The following is a 16,365-nucleotide window of genomic DNA, read 5'->3' on the forward strand; positions in this document are numbered from 1 at the left end:
GCTGGAGTGTGTCTTTTAAAATTAATATTAACATGAAAAGCTTACAATATATTGTGTAATGAAGCTGCATAAAAAATGTGTTAACGTAGAAATAATGCACACGTTTGAAATGTGCCCACGGGGAGTGGCTACCAATGTATACGAAGACTAATGAAAGTTATTAATGCTGAATTAATTATGTACTAATGTTTTTAATTTGTATTAACATATCAAAATTGGAGTTATGTATTAGGAGTTTGTTAATTAAGCAGTAGGTCTTAGTTTAGCGAAGGTCTGTGCCTAGCTGCCTGGTCTCATATTAAACTGTCTTTTTCTAACGTGCAATGTGCTATTTTCCTGAAGGACATGAAACTGTACTTTCCCAGAAGCTAGAGATGTGTGTAGCTGTAGTAAATTCTTTCTCATGGGACCCCACTTGCTCAAGGAGACATTCTTGCTGAATGCAACAGTGTAATTTGTAACAGGTGCAAGGCTGCCTGGAGTAGGAGAAAACAATGGAACTACTGACTGTAGCGTAAAATGTAACTTTTCTCACCTGACATTCCAACCGATGAAAACGTCAATAACATGGGCCAATCAACGACATGAGAACTGTGGTTTGTGTAAAACTCTGGTGAAGATTATTGGACAGAGATGGCGATGCACCAATGATTATCCATTGAGGAATTAGGAGTAAATTAGACAGTTTTGATTTAACCACATGACCCGAGGAGAAATAAGGCATTTATTGGACATTCCACTCCAAGCCATTCTTTGCCATTCTACTGAGCCATTTAGGCCATTTCGTTTGAGACTTTGCCGTTTGTTCGCCCTGTTACTCTAAACCACCCTTTACTTATTCCTTACCTGATACTTACTTCTCCTCTATATGAGGGAAGTTCTTGTTCCTTAGCTATGCCATACTGATACTTTGCCCTGTCCTTTCTTTGCTGATGATGCAAACGACTGATGTCCCGAGGACGAAGACTGACGCTGTTTGCTGATCCGTTGGATGGGTAACTATCTGATGAAAATTGTAATTGTCTGTTTGCCTTTTCTTTCTAGGTACCAACTGCTCTTTGATAGAGGCCATAGTTAGATGTTTTTCAAATTTGTGTTTGCTAAATTGTTTTGCATGAAGCCCAACATGCTGATGCTAATACGAGGTTATTTAAGGTGTTCACTAAAATCTGACGCAAATAGACAAATGACTGAGTTCTTGCTTTGTTGAACCATGCACTACTGAGAATTTGCTAAGTTGCTTCTTAATAATTATGTGTTAATACTGAGTGAATATTCTCTATGCATTGATTAATTGCGTTTCTAATTGCAAATCTGAAGAGTTACTAATGAGATGAATTGCTGATGAGATGAACAGAAATGACTTTAGATTGTAACCAGTAGGGAAATAAATATCCTAACACTTAACTAAATTGGTGTGGTTATTCATGACTGAAAGATCATGGTGTGTTCACTTTATTGACTCTCATTAAAGGTTATTGATTAGCATGCTGATTAGTTATTGCGATTTTTGTTGAGATATTGATCTATTGATTTGTGATGCCAAAAGGCATCTCGTACAGGGAAGTCCCCGAACCTGGTCTAAAAGGTTCATCGACCTAGGCGTGTCTCCTTGTAAGTTTATTATCAAGGCTCTGACGCGCCTTCACTAATAAAAAGTAATCTGATCGCTTGCTGCGGAGTCATCGTCAACAAAAACTACCAAAATATTACTTCAATGTATTGTAATTACGACTGCCTCAGTTTTATGCATTACGTGAGTAGTCGGACAGCAATTTATTTAGCGCAAAAATATTTCTTGTTGATGCACGTACGTTTTTAAACTGAAGTGTCATAGCTGTAGCGGCAATACTCCCAGTTTAGGTGGTTTTATAAACTAAGTTTTACTTTCTCCTACTTAAAACTTTTTGCAGAACAATGCACATTAAATGGGAAGGCAGTTTTCCTTAATTGTGTACTATTTGCAGCCTAATGTTGACATGTAAGCACACCACCAATAACTGACACCTAGAGACTCGAAAGCGCCATACCAGTACAATATTTGTATGATATTGCACTTTAAATCCACGTACAAATGAATTAAAGCAATCTTAGCTCACTTGAGGGTAGTGTGATAGTACATCACATATGGATAGAACACGTTTGGAAAATGTAATTTTCATGACTACATTACGTTTAACATATAAATTCAAGCTGAAGTAGGGATGGACAACAAGGTCGTATAGAGCAAAGCTGAAGACAACAAGTTACCATAACAATCTGTCAATATATGCTCTTAATTATGTTTAGACAACTATCACCTAATAGAACACATTTTGGCTACCATATTTTGTACTCCTGAAACATGGTGTTTTGAAGACGAGGTGGCCGAGTCGTTAAGGCGATGGACTGCTAATCCTTTGTGCTCTGCGCGCGTGGGTTCGAATCCCATCCTCGTCGTTTTATTGTTCCGTCTTTAGATTTTAGTATGTGGTAGGGCTGGGTTAACCCTATTTTATGTGAAAGTTAAATGACATATCCCATGGTATTTCCGGCAGTACAACGGCTCAGTTTGGAAACACCGCTCAGTTGAGTACTGTGCTTAGGCATTATTGTAAACAGCGCCAGCCGGGTTCTGCTCATGAATCACAAAATCTTTCCTGAGGCGGAGGGTTGGTAAGTTGAGGGACGTAGATAGTTTGATTCCTTATCCTTAAAGAAAGAGAAGCAGCGCGTGCGGGACGCCAATGTAAGGGTTGTCTTCCTACGGACTCTTAGGACTGGCGCTCCCTGACACCTCCCATGGCCCGGGGCCAATCCTGACCGACTGAATGTATCACGTGCCTGCTGCTGCTGGCGTTGACTTTCCTAGGATCACTTCACAGGCTGAACACCCTTATTCTCCAACTCCCCTATACAACAGAACATCTCACTTCAGAAAGCTTACAGAAACAGGTTTGCACAGGGTAGTGTGGCCGAGCGGTCTAAGGCGCTGGATTAAGGCTCCAGTCTCTTTGGAGGCGTGGGTTCGAATCCCACCGCTGCCAGTATTTTTCAACTCACAAACGTATTTTGTCTGCATCAGTGTCTCACTCTCTGCCTTCTGCACCTACGATCCACATAGCGAGAGGTTAGACTATGTAAAGTGGTGACGTATATATATAAGGGTAGCCAGACAGTGGGACCGAGCCTTCTTATTTTAAAAAACCACAACCTAAGGTGACAAGAATTGTATCGGTAAACAAACCAGCTGTCTTGAAGTCTAACTATAGAGGCGACGAGAGGGGTCACTGTGATGCTGAAAGTTCAGTGAGTGTAAACAGTAGAACGTTGTGTGATACGTTTCCTTGCAGTGATGACAGCTCGCGGTTCTAAAGCAGAGAGCAAACATACAATGGGGAAGAAGAATAAATAAGGTAAAACATATATTATATGCAGACAGTTATTATACTTTGCTTTTCACCTGTAACTCGCTCAACTGTCGGTGAATGCTGCGTTACCCTGCATAGCCAGGTCACCACAGCGGGTGTCCACAGTGTTTGGCCAAGTTACTATAGTTGTGAGCTTGTAGATGTGAGGTAGTGTGGCTGAGCAGGCTAAAACTGGCTAGATTTAGGCTCCAGTCTCTCTGGAGCCGTGGGCTTGAATCCCAACACTTAAAGTTTACTTGAACCAAATACTTTTGCAAAAAAGGTTCATGTAATAAATGTTCATTAGGGTCGTGGTTGTGAGTATGACACTAATGGATAAAAGTGGGACTAACAATGCTACAATTCCTGAGACTACCACTGCACTAACAGCCTGGGAGAGGTTTGAGCTGGATACAAGATACTTGCATGAGGGAACTAACTCGAAAGGGGAACTATCCACTGATGTTTTCTATTGCTTGCTGAGTGAGTATGTTGACACAATGGATGCAAAAGATTGTTTTGTGTGTACACAGATTCCTGTTTCGGTACAAGAGGGGGTTACCTATCATAGACTGTCATTAACATATGGGATACGTTGTAGTCTGTTACCAACAAGATTCTATAACCAGGAAGAGATTCAATATTTTTACTCAAATCATGATCTTGTGTTTTCTAATGTGCCTATCATAGAGGATGTGAGTGGGGTAGCTAAGTACTATAGCATAAAGTTAGTTAAAGGAGTCTTTCAGGCGACATTAACAATTAGTACATCTTATGCACACCACAATAATTTGACATGTTTGCTTACACCTGTAGAGAAAAGCTTTTTAGATCACACGGAAGAGAGAAGAAGGGCATTGAAGGGTAAACTAGAGAAAGGATTACAGCAACGGGCCTTTGCTAGTAGTGACGGTTATAGTGCAATTAGAGAACAAGGGAAGTTAGCTTTAGACGCACTACATGTAGGAAAGCTTTGCATATCCAAGACCAAATCATACTATGACAATGTGTTTGTGGGAATGAGTGAATGTAAGCGTGTGTTTTTGTTTCAGAGTAAATGGACGTTCATGTTAAATGGACAGGATCCAGCAATCCCCGGGATTGATTATATATGTGGACTTAATGCTTATTACCGTCTTCCAAAGGGATAGTATGGGACATGTTATTTGGGGATAGTTTTCCCAAAGATATATCAACTTGACGATTTGAAAAGGTTACCAAAATTGTCTGAATTACATCGTACTAGACATAAGAAAGAGACTGTAGCTGGTGTAGTAGGAGACATATTTGGGACGATAATTTCTTCAGTGGGAGTTATTATGAACTCCATAAAGATTCAAAAGTTGTCTACTATTGAGGATAACATGCTGACACACTTTTCAGGGGCTATACTCCTGATGGATACTGAACTTGCTGCGGAGGGGGCTATGACTCTTCAAAACAGGCTTGCTTTAGACATTCTTTTAGTGAAAAATGGCAGAGTTTGTAGATTGCTCAATGGGTGTAATTGTTGCGCTTACATACCAGATAATAGTAATGAGATTAGAAGTATGCTTACTAACTGGACTAGGGATAGTACGGACTTGAAGGATTTGAAAGAACCAGGTGTTTGGAAAAAGGTTGGGAAAGGATTTGCTTAAGTGGGAAATTGGATTAGTAACATTTGGCATGGGATATTGTCTAAAATAATACAGGGGATATTGATTCTTATAGATTGCTTATTTGGATCATGGGTGGCATGTAAAATTAGTAAAAGAATAAAATTGGAGAAGGCGAAAAATAATAGGAGGAGGGAAGAAAAACAAAGGGAAAAATTATTCAGGGCAAGATCAAAGGGGAAACCAAGAAGGGAAGAGATTGATATGAGGGAATTTTAGTATGTAAAATTAGTAGGGAAGATTTGTGTGATGACAAGAGTCATCAGAGGAGGGATTGCTGGAGTGTGTCTTTTAAAATTAATATTAACATGAAAAGCTTACAATATATTGTGTAATGAAGCTGCATAAAAAATGTGTTAACGTAGAAATAATGCACACGTTTGAAATGTGCCCACGGGGAGTGGCTACCAATGTATACGAAGACTAATGAAAGTTATTAATGCTGAATTAGTTATGTACTAATGTTTTTAATTTGTATTAACATATCAAAATTGGAGTTATGTATTAGGAGTTTGTTCATTAAGCAGTAGGCCTTAGTTTAGCGAAGGTCTGTGCCTAGCTGCCTGGTCTCATATTAAACTGTCTTTTTCTAACGTGCAATGTGCTATTTTCCTGAAGGACATGAAACTGTACTTTCCCAGAAGCTAGAGATGTGTGTAGCTGTAGTAAATTCTTTTCTCATGGGACCCTACTTGCTCAAGGAGACATTCTTGCTGAATGCAACAGTGTAATTTGTAACAGGTGCAAGGCTGCCTGGAGTAGGAGAAAACAATGGAACTACTGACTGTAGCGTAAAATGTAACTTTTCTTACCTGACATTCCAACCGATGAAAACGTCAATAACAGGGGCCAATCAACGACATGAGAACTGTGGTTTGTGTAAAACTCTGGTGAAGATTATTGGACAGAGATGGCGATGCACCAATGATTATCCATTGAGGAATTAGGAGTAAATTAGACAGTTTTGATTTAACCACATGACCCGAGGAGAAATCAGGCATTTATTGGACATTCCACTCCAAGCCATTCTTTGCCATTCTACTGAGCCATTTAGGCCATTTCGTTTGAGACTTTGCCGTTTGTTCGCCCTGTTACTCTAAACCACCCTTTACTTATTCCTTACCTGATACTTACTTCTCCTCTATATGAGGTAAGTTCTTGTTCCTTAGCTATGCCATACTGATACTTTGCCCTGTCCTTTCTTTGCTGATGATGCAAACGACTGATGTCCCGAGGACGAAGACTGACGCTGTTTGCTGATCCGTTGGATGGGTAACTATCTGATGAAAATTGTAATTGTCTGTTTGCCTTTTCTTTCTAGGTACCAACTGCTCTTTGATAGAGGCCATAGTTAGATGTTTTCCAAATTTGTGTTTGCTAAATTGTTTTGCATGAAGCCCAACATGCTGATGCTAATACGAGGTTATTTAAGGTGTTCACTAAAATCTGACGCAAATAGACAAATGACTGAGTTCTTGCTTTGTTGAACCATGCACTATTGAGACTTTGCTAAGTTGCTTCTTAATAATTATGTGTTAATACTGAGTGAATATTCTCTATGCATTGATTAATTGCGTTTCTAATTGCAAATCTGAAGAGTTACTAATGAGATGAATTGCTGATGAGATTAACAGAAATGACTTTAGATTGTAACCAGTAGGGAAATAAATATCCTAACACTTAACTAAATTGGTGTGGTTATTCATGACTGAAAGATCATTGTGTGTTCACTTTATTAACTCTCATTAAAGGTTATTGATTAGCATGCTGATTATTTATTGCGATTGTTGTTGAGATATTGATCTATTGATTTGTCATGCCAAAAGACATCTCGTACTGGGAAGTCCCCGAACCTGGTCTAAAAGGTTCATCGACCTAGGCGTGTCTCCTTGTAAGTTTACTTATCAAGGCTCTGACGCGCCTTCACTAATAAAAAGTAATCTGATCGCTTGCTGCGGAGTCATCGTCAACAAAAACTACCAAAATATTACTTCAATGTATTGTAATTACGACTGCCTCAGTTTTATGCATTACGTGAGTAGTCGGACAGCAATTTATTTAGCGCAAAAATATTTCTTGTTGATGCACGTACGTTTTTAAACTGAAGTGTCATAGCTGTAGCGGCAATACTCCCAGTTTAGGTGGTTTTATAAACTAAGTTTTACTTTCTCCTACTTAAAACTTTTTGCAGAACGATGCACATTAAATGGGAAGGCAGTTTTCCTTAATTGTGTACTATTTGCAGTCTAATGTTGACATGTAAGCACACCACCAATAACTGACAGCTGGAGACTCGAAAGCGCCATACCAGTACAATATTTGTATGATATTGCACTTTAAATCCACGTACAACTGAATTAAAGCAATCTTAGCTCATTTGAGGGTAGTGTGATAGTACATCACATATGAATAGAACACGTTTGGAAAGTGTAATTTTCATGATTACATTACATTTAACATATAAATTCAAGCTGAAGTAGGGATGGACAACAAGGTTGTATAGAGCAAAGCTGAAGACAACAAGTTACCATAACAATCTGTAAATATATGCTCTTTATTATGTTTAGACAACTATCACCAAATAGAACACATTTTGGCTACCATATTTTGTACTCCTGAAACATGGTGTTTTGAAGACGAGGTTGCAGAGTGGTTAAGGCGATGGACTGCTAATCCATTGTGCTCTGCACGCGTGGGTTCGAATCCCATCCTCATTGGTTTATTGTTCTGTCTTTAGTTTTTAGTATGTGGTAGGGCTGGGTTAACCCTATTTTATGTGAAAGTTAAATGACATATCCCATGGTATTTCCGGCAGTACAACGGCTCAGTTTGGAAACACCGCTCAGTTGAGTACTGTGCTTAGACATTACTGTAAACAGCGCCAGCCGGGTTCTGCTCATGAATCACAATATCTTTCCTGAGGCGGAGGGTTGGTAAGTTGAGGGATGTAGATAGTTTGATTCCTTATCCTTAAAGAAAGAGAAGCAGCGCGTGCGGGACGCCAATGTAAGGGTTGTCTTCCTACGGACTCTCAGGACCGGCGCTCCCTGACACCTCCCATGGCCCGGGACCAATCCTGACCTACTGAATGTATCACGTGCCTGCTGCTGTTGGCGTTGACTTTCCTAGGATCACTTCACAAGCTATACACCCTTATTCTCCAACTCCCCTATACAACAGAACATCTCACTTCAGAAAGCTTACAGAAACAGGTTTGCACAGGGTAGTGTGGCTGAGTGGTCTAAGGTGCTGGATTAAGTCTCCAGTCTCTTTGGAGGCGTGGGTTTGAATCCCACCGCTGCCAGTATTTTTCAACTCACAAACGTATTTTGTCTGCATCAGTGTCTCACTCTCTGCCTTCTGCACCTACGATCCACATAGCGAGAGGTGAGACTATGTAAAGTGGTGACGTATATATATAAGGGTAGCCAGACAGTGGGACCGAGCCTTCTTATTTTAAAAAACCACAACCTAAAGTGACAAGAATTGTATCGGTAAACAAACCAGCTGTCTTGAAGTCTAACTATAGAGGCGACGAGAGGGGTCACTGTGATGCTGAAAGTTCAGTGAGTGTAAACAGTAGAACGCTGTGTGATACGTTTCCTTGCAGTGATGACAGCTCGCATTTCTAAAGCAGAGAGCAAACATACAATGGGGAAGAAGAATAAATAAGGAAAGACATATATTATATGCAGACAGTTATTATACTTTGCTTTTCACCTGTAACTCGCTCAACTGTCGGTGAATGCTGCGTTACCCTGCATAGCCAGGTCACCACAGCAGGTGTCCACAGTGTTTGGCCAAGTTACTATAGTTGTGAGCTTGTAGATGTGAGGTAGTGTGGCTGAGCAGGCTAAACTGGCTAGATTTAGGCTCCAGTCTCTCTGGAGCCGTGGGCTTGAATCCCAACACTTTAAGTTTACTTGAACCAAATACTTTTGCAAAAAAGGTTCATGTAATAAATATTCATTTGGGTCGTGGTTGTGAGTATGACACTAATGGATAAAAGTGGGACTAACAATGCTACAATTCCTGAGACTACCACTGCACTAACAGCCTGGGAGAGGTTTGAGCTGGATACAAGATACTTGCATGAGGGAACTAACTCGAAAGGGGAACTATCCACTGATGTGTTCTATCGCTTGCTGACTGAGTATGTTGACACAATGGATGCAAAAGATTGTTTTGTGTGTACACAGATTCCTGTTTCGGTACAAGAGGGGGTTACCTATCATAGACTGTCATTAACATATGGGATACGTTGTAGTCTGTTACTAACAAGATTCTATAACCAGGAAGAGATTCAATATTTTTACTCAAATCATGATCTTGTGTTTTCTAATGTGCCTATCATAGAGGATGTGAGTGGGGTAGCTAAGTACTAGAGCATAAAGTTAGTTAAAGGATTCTTTCAGGCGACATTAACAATTAGTACATCTTATGCACACCACAATAATTTGACATGTTTGCTTACACCTGTAGAGAAAAGCTTTTTAGATCACACATGTTGGAAAATGAGTTATTGGTAGGGCAGGTAGGTACCTACACCTAGCAACAAGCCACCAACCTCCACATAGGTACAGTTAGGTCTCAGTAAATTAATCCCAGCTCAACCCTTGGTAGCTTGGCAACGAGCGTCAAGGCTTAACTTAGGAGACAAAGTGTAAAGCATTCAAATATCACAAAACAGTAATTAAATAAAACACAGGAAACAGTTTAAAAATCCAAAACCAATTTATAAAAATAGCTTATATTTTTATCTTTAAAATTACACAAAAACGATTAAAATCGGTTCAGGGGAACCGGAGATATGAATTTTTAAAGAATTATTACTTTTCTAGCGCTTAGAAACAAAAAGCGCCAATCGGGTCATCTGGTTGCACCAGGACCGGGGCAAAGTCAAACTTTCAGGCCGACCGCGATGGAGCCCTGCTCGGCTACAGGTCGCGGGAGCCCTCGGTCAAAAAGTTACCTTCTGACTTAGTCTTTATTTTGAAGTTTTTCTTCACCGGGACGAACCTGCCAGTTGAATCCGACCTCCTGGAGCCCTTGTCCGGATACGCGATGTGGGTTTCCTCGGTGAAGACTTTTACCTTTTTTACTTAGTTGTTTTTTCAAGATGAAAATCCTTCGACCGGGGTAAACCTGGATCTTGATCCGACGTCCATGGAGCCCTTCTCGGATCCGATGGCTGGGAGGTCCCGGTCAACTTTTTACGTTCGGACTTAGTCTCTTTTTTGGATGTTTTTCTTTACCGGGACGAACCACGAAGTCAGGCCTGGTCGCGGTTGAGGCAAGCCGGCTAGAATTTCCGCGGCGGGTCGGTCCCTCTCTGGAGCTTTTTTCCAAAAATTCTCAAATCTTTTCCAAACTTCTGGGGCTTCACCCAGATGTTCTTTTAAGGTTCTTTTGGGGTCCACAGCTCACCCCAAGGGTCCAGAAGTTCTGTGATGGTCCTTGGGGGGAGCGGACTTCAACTCCCAGAATGCACCTGGCGCAAACTCCTTTTTGGCCACTGGACAGTGGTCAGCTGGTCGCTTTCTTCAGGAGTTGGTGCAGGGGACTCTGGTTTAGCAATTTTTCACCTGTAGCAAACAGGGAGTCCCTCCTTGAACCAGTTGAAGCCAGGCAAAGTCCTTCTTGTGGTGAAGCCCAAGTGTGCAGCTGGTGCAGTCCTTCTGAGTGCAGGGTCCAGGTGCAGGCCAGGGGTCCAGCAGGGCAGTCCTTCTTCTTCTTTAGTTCCTTTCTTGTTGAATTCTGGAGGGGATCTGAGGTGTGGGTGCAGGTCTGCCAGTTTTATCCTTGCTCCTGGGTGAAAAGCAGGGGGGCCCTGGTTCTCCAATCAGGGACAGGGTCGTCCCCCTGTGATGACCACTTCCTGGGAAGTGTGGCAAAAATCCATCCCAGAAGGCAACAGTCTCTAAAAATCCAACATGGATGAATCTGATTTTTGGAGGTTACATCTGGCTGAGCCCACCCACTGGTGTGGCTAAAAATCATAAACACACCCCTCTCCTGCCCTCTCCTAATCTAATCAAGGGGGCACCTAGCTGTCTGGGGTTGCAGGATGTGGGGGTGTTGCTGGGTGCTGCAAATGTCCTTCTCTGCCTTTGAAGACCAGTTTGGCAGCCCTCCCCCTTCCTGCCTCACCATCTGCTGAGGGGAGATTCTCTCCCCCAAGCACATTCCTTTGTGTGAAGCCAGGCCACTTCACACCTAATCAAGGCAGCCTGGCAGAAGCTGCTGCAGGCTGGCCAATCAGAGCACAGCAGCAAAAACAATGCAGAGCTGAAATTGGCAACTTTTTAGGTAAAGTCTAAACTTTTTACCTGGACAAGTTATATTAAATCCAACAACTGGAAGTTGTGGGATTTATTACAACAATCAATTTGATACCAAATTCTTGGTATGTAACATTTAAGGAGACTTTAAAATTTAAAATAAAGTCTGCCCGTTCTAGCCTATGAAGGCCATTTACTTCAATGAGGGAAAAACGAATTTGGCTGTTTTTACCTCACCAGGGCTTATAAATCTATTTTTATAAAGTCCCTGCTTATAGTTACATGGCACCCAGCCCTAGGGGCACATAGGGCACACCTTAGGGGTGACTTATATGTAAAAATAAGGTAGTTTAAGACTTTGGAAGTACCTTTAATTCCAAAGTCGAATTTGCATATAACTTTAATTTAAAAGCAGCCAGCAAGGCAGGCTTGCTTTTAAAATGACACTGGGCACCTCAGCAATGCACCTAGGTGTGCACCACCTATGCTGTGGTCCCTAAACCTACATGCCCTACCATATACTAGGGACTTATAGGTAGGTTAACTTAGCCACTTATAATTAGCCTAATTTGCATATCCATTTTACACAGAGCACAGGCCCTGGGACTGGTTAGCAGTACCCAGGGCACCTTTAAAGTCAGGAAAACACCAGCAAAAAGTGGAAAATGGGGGCAAAAAGTTATGGGGCCTCTGCAATCAGCCCTGTTTTCTCACAACACGGAAGAGAGAAGAAGGGCATTGAAGGGTAAACTAGGGAAAGGATTACAGCAACGGGCCTTTGCTAGTAGTGACGGTTATAGTGCAATTAGAGAACAAGGGAAGTTAGCTTTAGACGCACTACATGTAGGAAAGCTTTGCATATCCAAGACCAAATCATACTATGACAATGTGTTTGTGGGAATGAGTGAATGTAAGCGTGTGTTTTTGTTTCAGAGTAAATGGACGTTCATGTTAAATGGACAGGATCCAGCAATCCCCGGGATTTATTATATATGTGTACTTAATGCTTATTACCGTCTTCCAAAGGGATAGTATGGGAAATGTTATTTGGGGATAGTTTTCCCAAAGATATATCAACTTGACGATTTGAAAAGGTTACCAAAATTGTCTGAATTACATCGTATTAGACATAAGAAAGAGACTGCTGCTGGTGTAGTAGGAGACATATTTGGGACGATAATTTCTTCAGGGGAGTTATTATGAACTCCATAAAGATTCAAAAGTTGTCTACATTTGAGGATAACATGCTGACAAACTTTTCAGGGGCTATACTCCTGATGGATACTGAACTTGCTGCGGAGGGGGCTATGACTCTTCAAAACAGGCTTGCTTTAGACATTCTTTTAGTGAAAAATGGCAGAGTTTGTAGATTGCTCAATGGGTGTAATTGTTGCGCTTACATACCAGATAATAGTAATGAGATTAGAAGTATGCTTACTAACTTGACTAGGGATAGTACGGACTTGAAGGATTTGAAAGAACCAGGTGTTTGGAAAAAGGTTGGGAAAGGATTTGCTTCAGTGGGAAATTGGATTAGTAACATTTGGCATGGGATATTGTCTAAAATAATACAGGGGATATTGATTGTTATAGATTGCTTATTTGGATCATGGATGGCATGTAAAATTAGTAAAAGAATAAAATTGAAGATGGCGAAAAATAATAGGAGGAGGGAAGAAAAACAAAGGGAAAAATTATTCAGGGCAAGATCAAAGGGGAAACCAAGAAGGGAAGAGATTGATATGAGGGAATTTTAGTATGTAAAATTAGTAGGGAAGATTTGTGTGATGACAAGAGTCATCAGAGGAGGGATTGCTGGAGTGTGTCTTTTAAAATTAATATTAACTTGAAAAGCTTACAATATATTGTGTAATGAAGCTGTATAAAAAATGTGTTAACGTAGAAATAATGCACACGTTTGAAATGTGCCCACGGGGAGTGGCTACCAATGTATACGAAGACTAATGAAAGTTATTAATGCTGAATTAATTATGTACTAATGTTTTTAATTTGTATTAACGTATCAAAATTGGAGTTATGTATTAGGAGTTTGTTCATTAAGCAGTAGGCCTTAGTTTAGCGAAGGTCTGTGCCTAGCTGCCTGGTCTCATATCAAACTGTCTTTTTCTAACGTACAATGTGCTATTTTCCTGAAGGACATGAAACTGTACTTTCCCAGAAGCTAGAGATGTGTGTAGCTGTAGTAAATTCTTTCTCATGGGACCCTACTTGCTCAAGGAGACATTCTTGCTGAATGCAACAGTGTAATTTGTAACAGGTGCAAGGCTGCCTGGAGTAGGAGAAAACAATGGAACTACTGACTGTAGCGTAAAATGTAACTTTTCTTACCTGTCATTCCAACCGATGAAAACGTCAATAACATGGGCCAATCAACGACATGAGAACTGTGGTTTGTGTAAAACTCTGGTGAAGATTATTGGACAGAGATGGCGATGCACCAATGATTATCCATTGAGGAATTAGGAGTAAATTAGACAGCTTTGATTTAACCACATGACCCGAGGAGAAATCAGGCATTTATTGGACATTCCACTCCAAGCCATTCTTTGCCATTCTACTGAGCCATTTAGGCCATTTAGTTTGAGACTTTTCCGTTTGTTCGCCCTGTTACTCTAAACCACCCTTTACTTATTCCTTACCTGATACTTACTTCTCCTCTATATGAGGGAAGTTCTTGTTCCTTAGCTATGCCATACTGATACTTTGCCCTGTCCTTTCTTTGCTGATGATGCAAACGACTGATGTCCCGAGGACGAAGACTGACGCTGTTTGCTAATCCGTTGGATGGGTAACTATCTGATGAAAATTGTAATTGTCTGTTTGCCTTTTCTTTCTAGGTACCAACTGCTCTTTGATAGAGGCCATAGTTAGATGTTTTCCAAATTTGTGTTTGCTAAATTGTTTTGCATGAAGCCCAACATGCTGATGCTAATACGAGGTTATTTAAGGTGTTCACTAAAATCTGACGCAAATAGACAAATGACTGAGTTCTTGCTTTGTTGAACCATGCACTACTGAGACTTTGCTAAGTTGCTTCTTAATAATTATGTGTTAATACTGAGTGAATATTCTCTATGCATTGATTAATTGCGTTTCTAATTGCAAATCTGAAGAGTTACTAATGAGATGAATTCCTGATGAGATTAACAGAAATGACTTTAGATTGTAACCAGTAGGGAAATAAATATCCTAACACTTAACTAAATTGGTGTGGTTATTTATGACTGAAATATCATGGTGTGTTCACTTTCTTGACTCTCATTAAAGGTTATTGATTAGCATGCTGATTAGTTATTGCGATTGTTGTTGAGATATTGATCTATTGATTTGTGATCCCAAAAGACATCTCGTACTGGGAAGTCCCCGAACCTGGTCTAAAAGGTTCATCGACCTAGACGTGTCTCCTTGTAAGTTTACTTATCAAGGCTCTGACGCGCCTTCACTAATAAAAAGTAATCTGATTGCTTGCTGCGGGGTCATCGTCAACAAAAACTACCAAAATATTACTTCAATGTATTGTAATTATGACTGCCTCAGTTTTATGCATTACGTGAGTAGTCGGACAGCAATTTATTTAGCGCAAAAATATTTCTTGTTGATGCACGTACGTTTTTAAACTGAAGTGTCATAGCTGTAGCGGCAATACTCCCAGTTTAGGTGGTTTTATAAACTAAGTTTTACTTTCTCCTACTTAAAACTTTTTGCAGAACAATGCACTTTAAATGGGAAGGCAGTTTTCCTTAATTGTGTACTATTTGCTGCCTAATGTTGACATGTAAGCACACCACCAATAACTGACACCTAGAGACTCGAAAGCGCCATACCAGTACAATATTTGTATGATATTGCACTTTAAATCCACGTACAACTGAATTAAAGCAATCTTAGCTCATTTGAGGGTAGTGTGATAGTACATCACATATGGATAGAACACGTTTGGAAAGTGTAATTTTCATGATTACATTACATTTAACATATAAATTCAAACTGAAGTAGGGATGGACAACAAGGTCGTATAGAGAAAAGCTGAAGACAACAAGTTACCATAACAATCTGTAAATATATGCTCTTTATTATGTTTAGACAACTATCACCTAATAGAACACATTTTGGCTACCATATTTTGTACTCCTGAAACATGGTGTTTTGAAGACGAGGTGCCCGAGTGGTTAAGGCGATGGACTGCTAATCCATTGTTCTCTGCACACGTGGGTTTGAATCCCATCCTCGTCGGTTTATTGTTCCGTCCTTAGATTTTAGTATGTGGTAGGGCTGGATTAACCCTATTTTATGTGAAAGTTAAAGGACATATCCCATGGTATTTCCGGCAGTACAACGGCTCAGTTTGGAAACACCGCTCAGTTGAGTACTGTGCTTAGGCATTACTGTAAACAGCGCCAGCCGGGTTCTGCTCATGAATCACAAAATCTTTCCTGAGGCGGAGGGTTGGTAAGTTGAGGGACGTAGATAGTTTGATTCCTTATCCTTAAAGAAAGAGAAGCAGTGCGTGCGGGACGCCAATGTAAGGGTTGTCTTCCTACGGACTCTCAGGACTGGCGCTCCCTGACACCTCCCATGGCCCGGGACCAATCCTGACCTACTGAATGTATCACGTGCCTGCTGCTGTTGGCGTTGACTTTCCTAGGATCACTTCACAGGCTATACACCCTTATTCTCCAACTCCCCTTTGCAACAGAACATCTCACTTCTGAAAGCTTACAGAAAAAGGTTTGCACAGGGTAGTGTGGCTGAGCGGTCTACGGCGCTGGATTAAGGCTCCAGTCTCTTTGGAGGCGTGGGTTTGAATCCCACCGCTGCCAGTATTTTTCAACTCACAAACGTATTTTGTCTGCATCACTGACTCACACACTGCCTTCTGCACCTACGATCCACAATGCGAGGGGTGAGACTATGTAAAGTGGTGACGTATATATATAAGGGTAGCCAGACAGTGGGACCGAGCCTTCTTATTTTAAAAAACCACAACCTAAGGTGACAAGAATTGTATCGGTAAAC

The 16,365-nt window shown here is 40.7% G+C and overlaps 5 non-coding genes across 5 annotated transcripts; all 5 read left to right on the top strand.

Moving 5' to 3' along the window:
• Positions 1 to 2,357: 2,357 nt before the first annotated feature.
• Positions 2,358 to 2,439, top strand: TRNAS-GCU (transfer RNA serine (anticodon GCU)). Its single transcript has one exon. It is a non-coding gene; the product is annotated as a tRNA-Ser (tRNA).
• A 505-nt stretch (positions 2,440 to 2,944) lies between these two features.
• Positions 2,945 to 3,026, top strand: TRNAL-AAG (transfer RNA leucine (anticodon AAG)). The gene has a single exon. It is a non-coding gene; the product is annotated as a tRNA-Leu (tRNA).
• A 4,656-nt stretch (positions 3,027 to 7,682) lies between these two features.
• On the top strand, positions 7,683 to 7,764 carry TRNAS-GCU (transfer RNA serine (anticodon GCU)). The gene has a single exon. It is a non-coding gene; the product is annotated as a tRNA-Ser (tRNA).
• Positions 7,765 to 8,269: 505 nt separating this feature from the next.
• Positions 8,270 to 8,351, top strand: TRNAL-AAG (transfer RNA leucine (anticodon AAG)). The gene has a single exon. It is a non-coding gene; the product is annotated as a tRNA-Leu (tRNA).
• Positions 8,352 to 15,500: 7,149 nt separating this feature from the next.
• TRNAS-GCU (transfer RNA serine (anticodon GCU)) lies at positions 15,501 to 15,582 on the top strand. Its single transcript has one exon. It is a non-coding gene; the product is annotated as a tRNA-Ser (tRNA).
• Positions 15,583 to 16,365: the final 783 nt, after the last annotated feature.

This window comes from Pleurodeles waltl, chromosome 12 (genome assembly GCF_031143425.1).
Source record: "Pleurodeles waltl isolate 20211129_DDA chromosome 12, aPleWal1.hap1.20221129, whole genome shotgun sequence".
NCBI classification, from domain to species: domain Eukaryota; kingdom Metazoa; phylum Chordata; class Amphibia; order Caudata; family Salamandridae; genus Pleurodeles; species Pleurodeles waltl.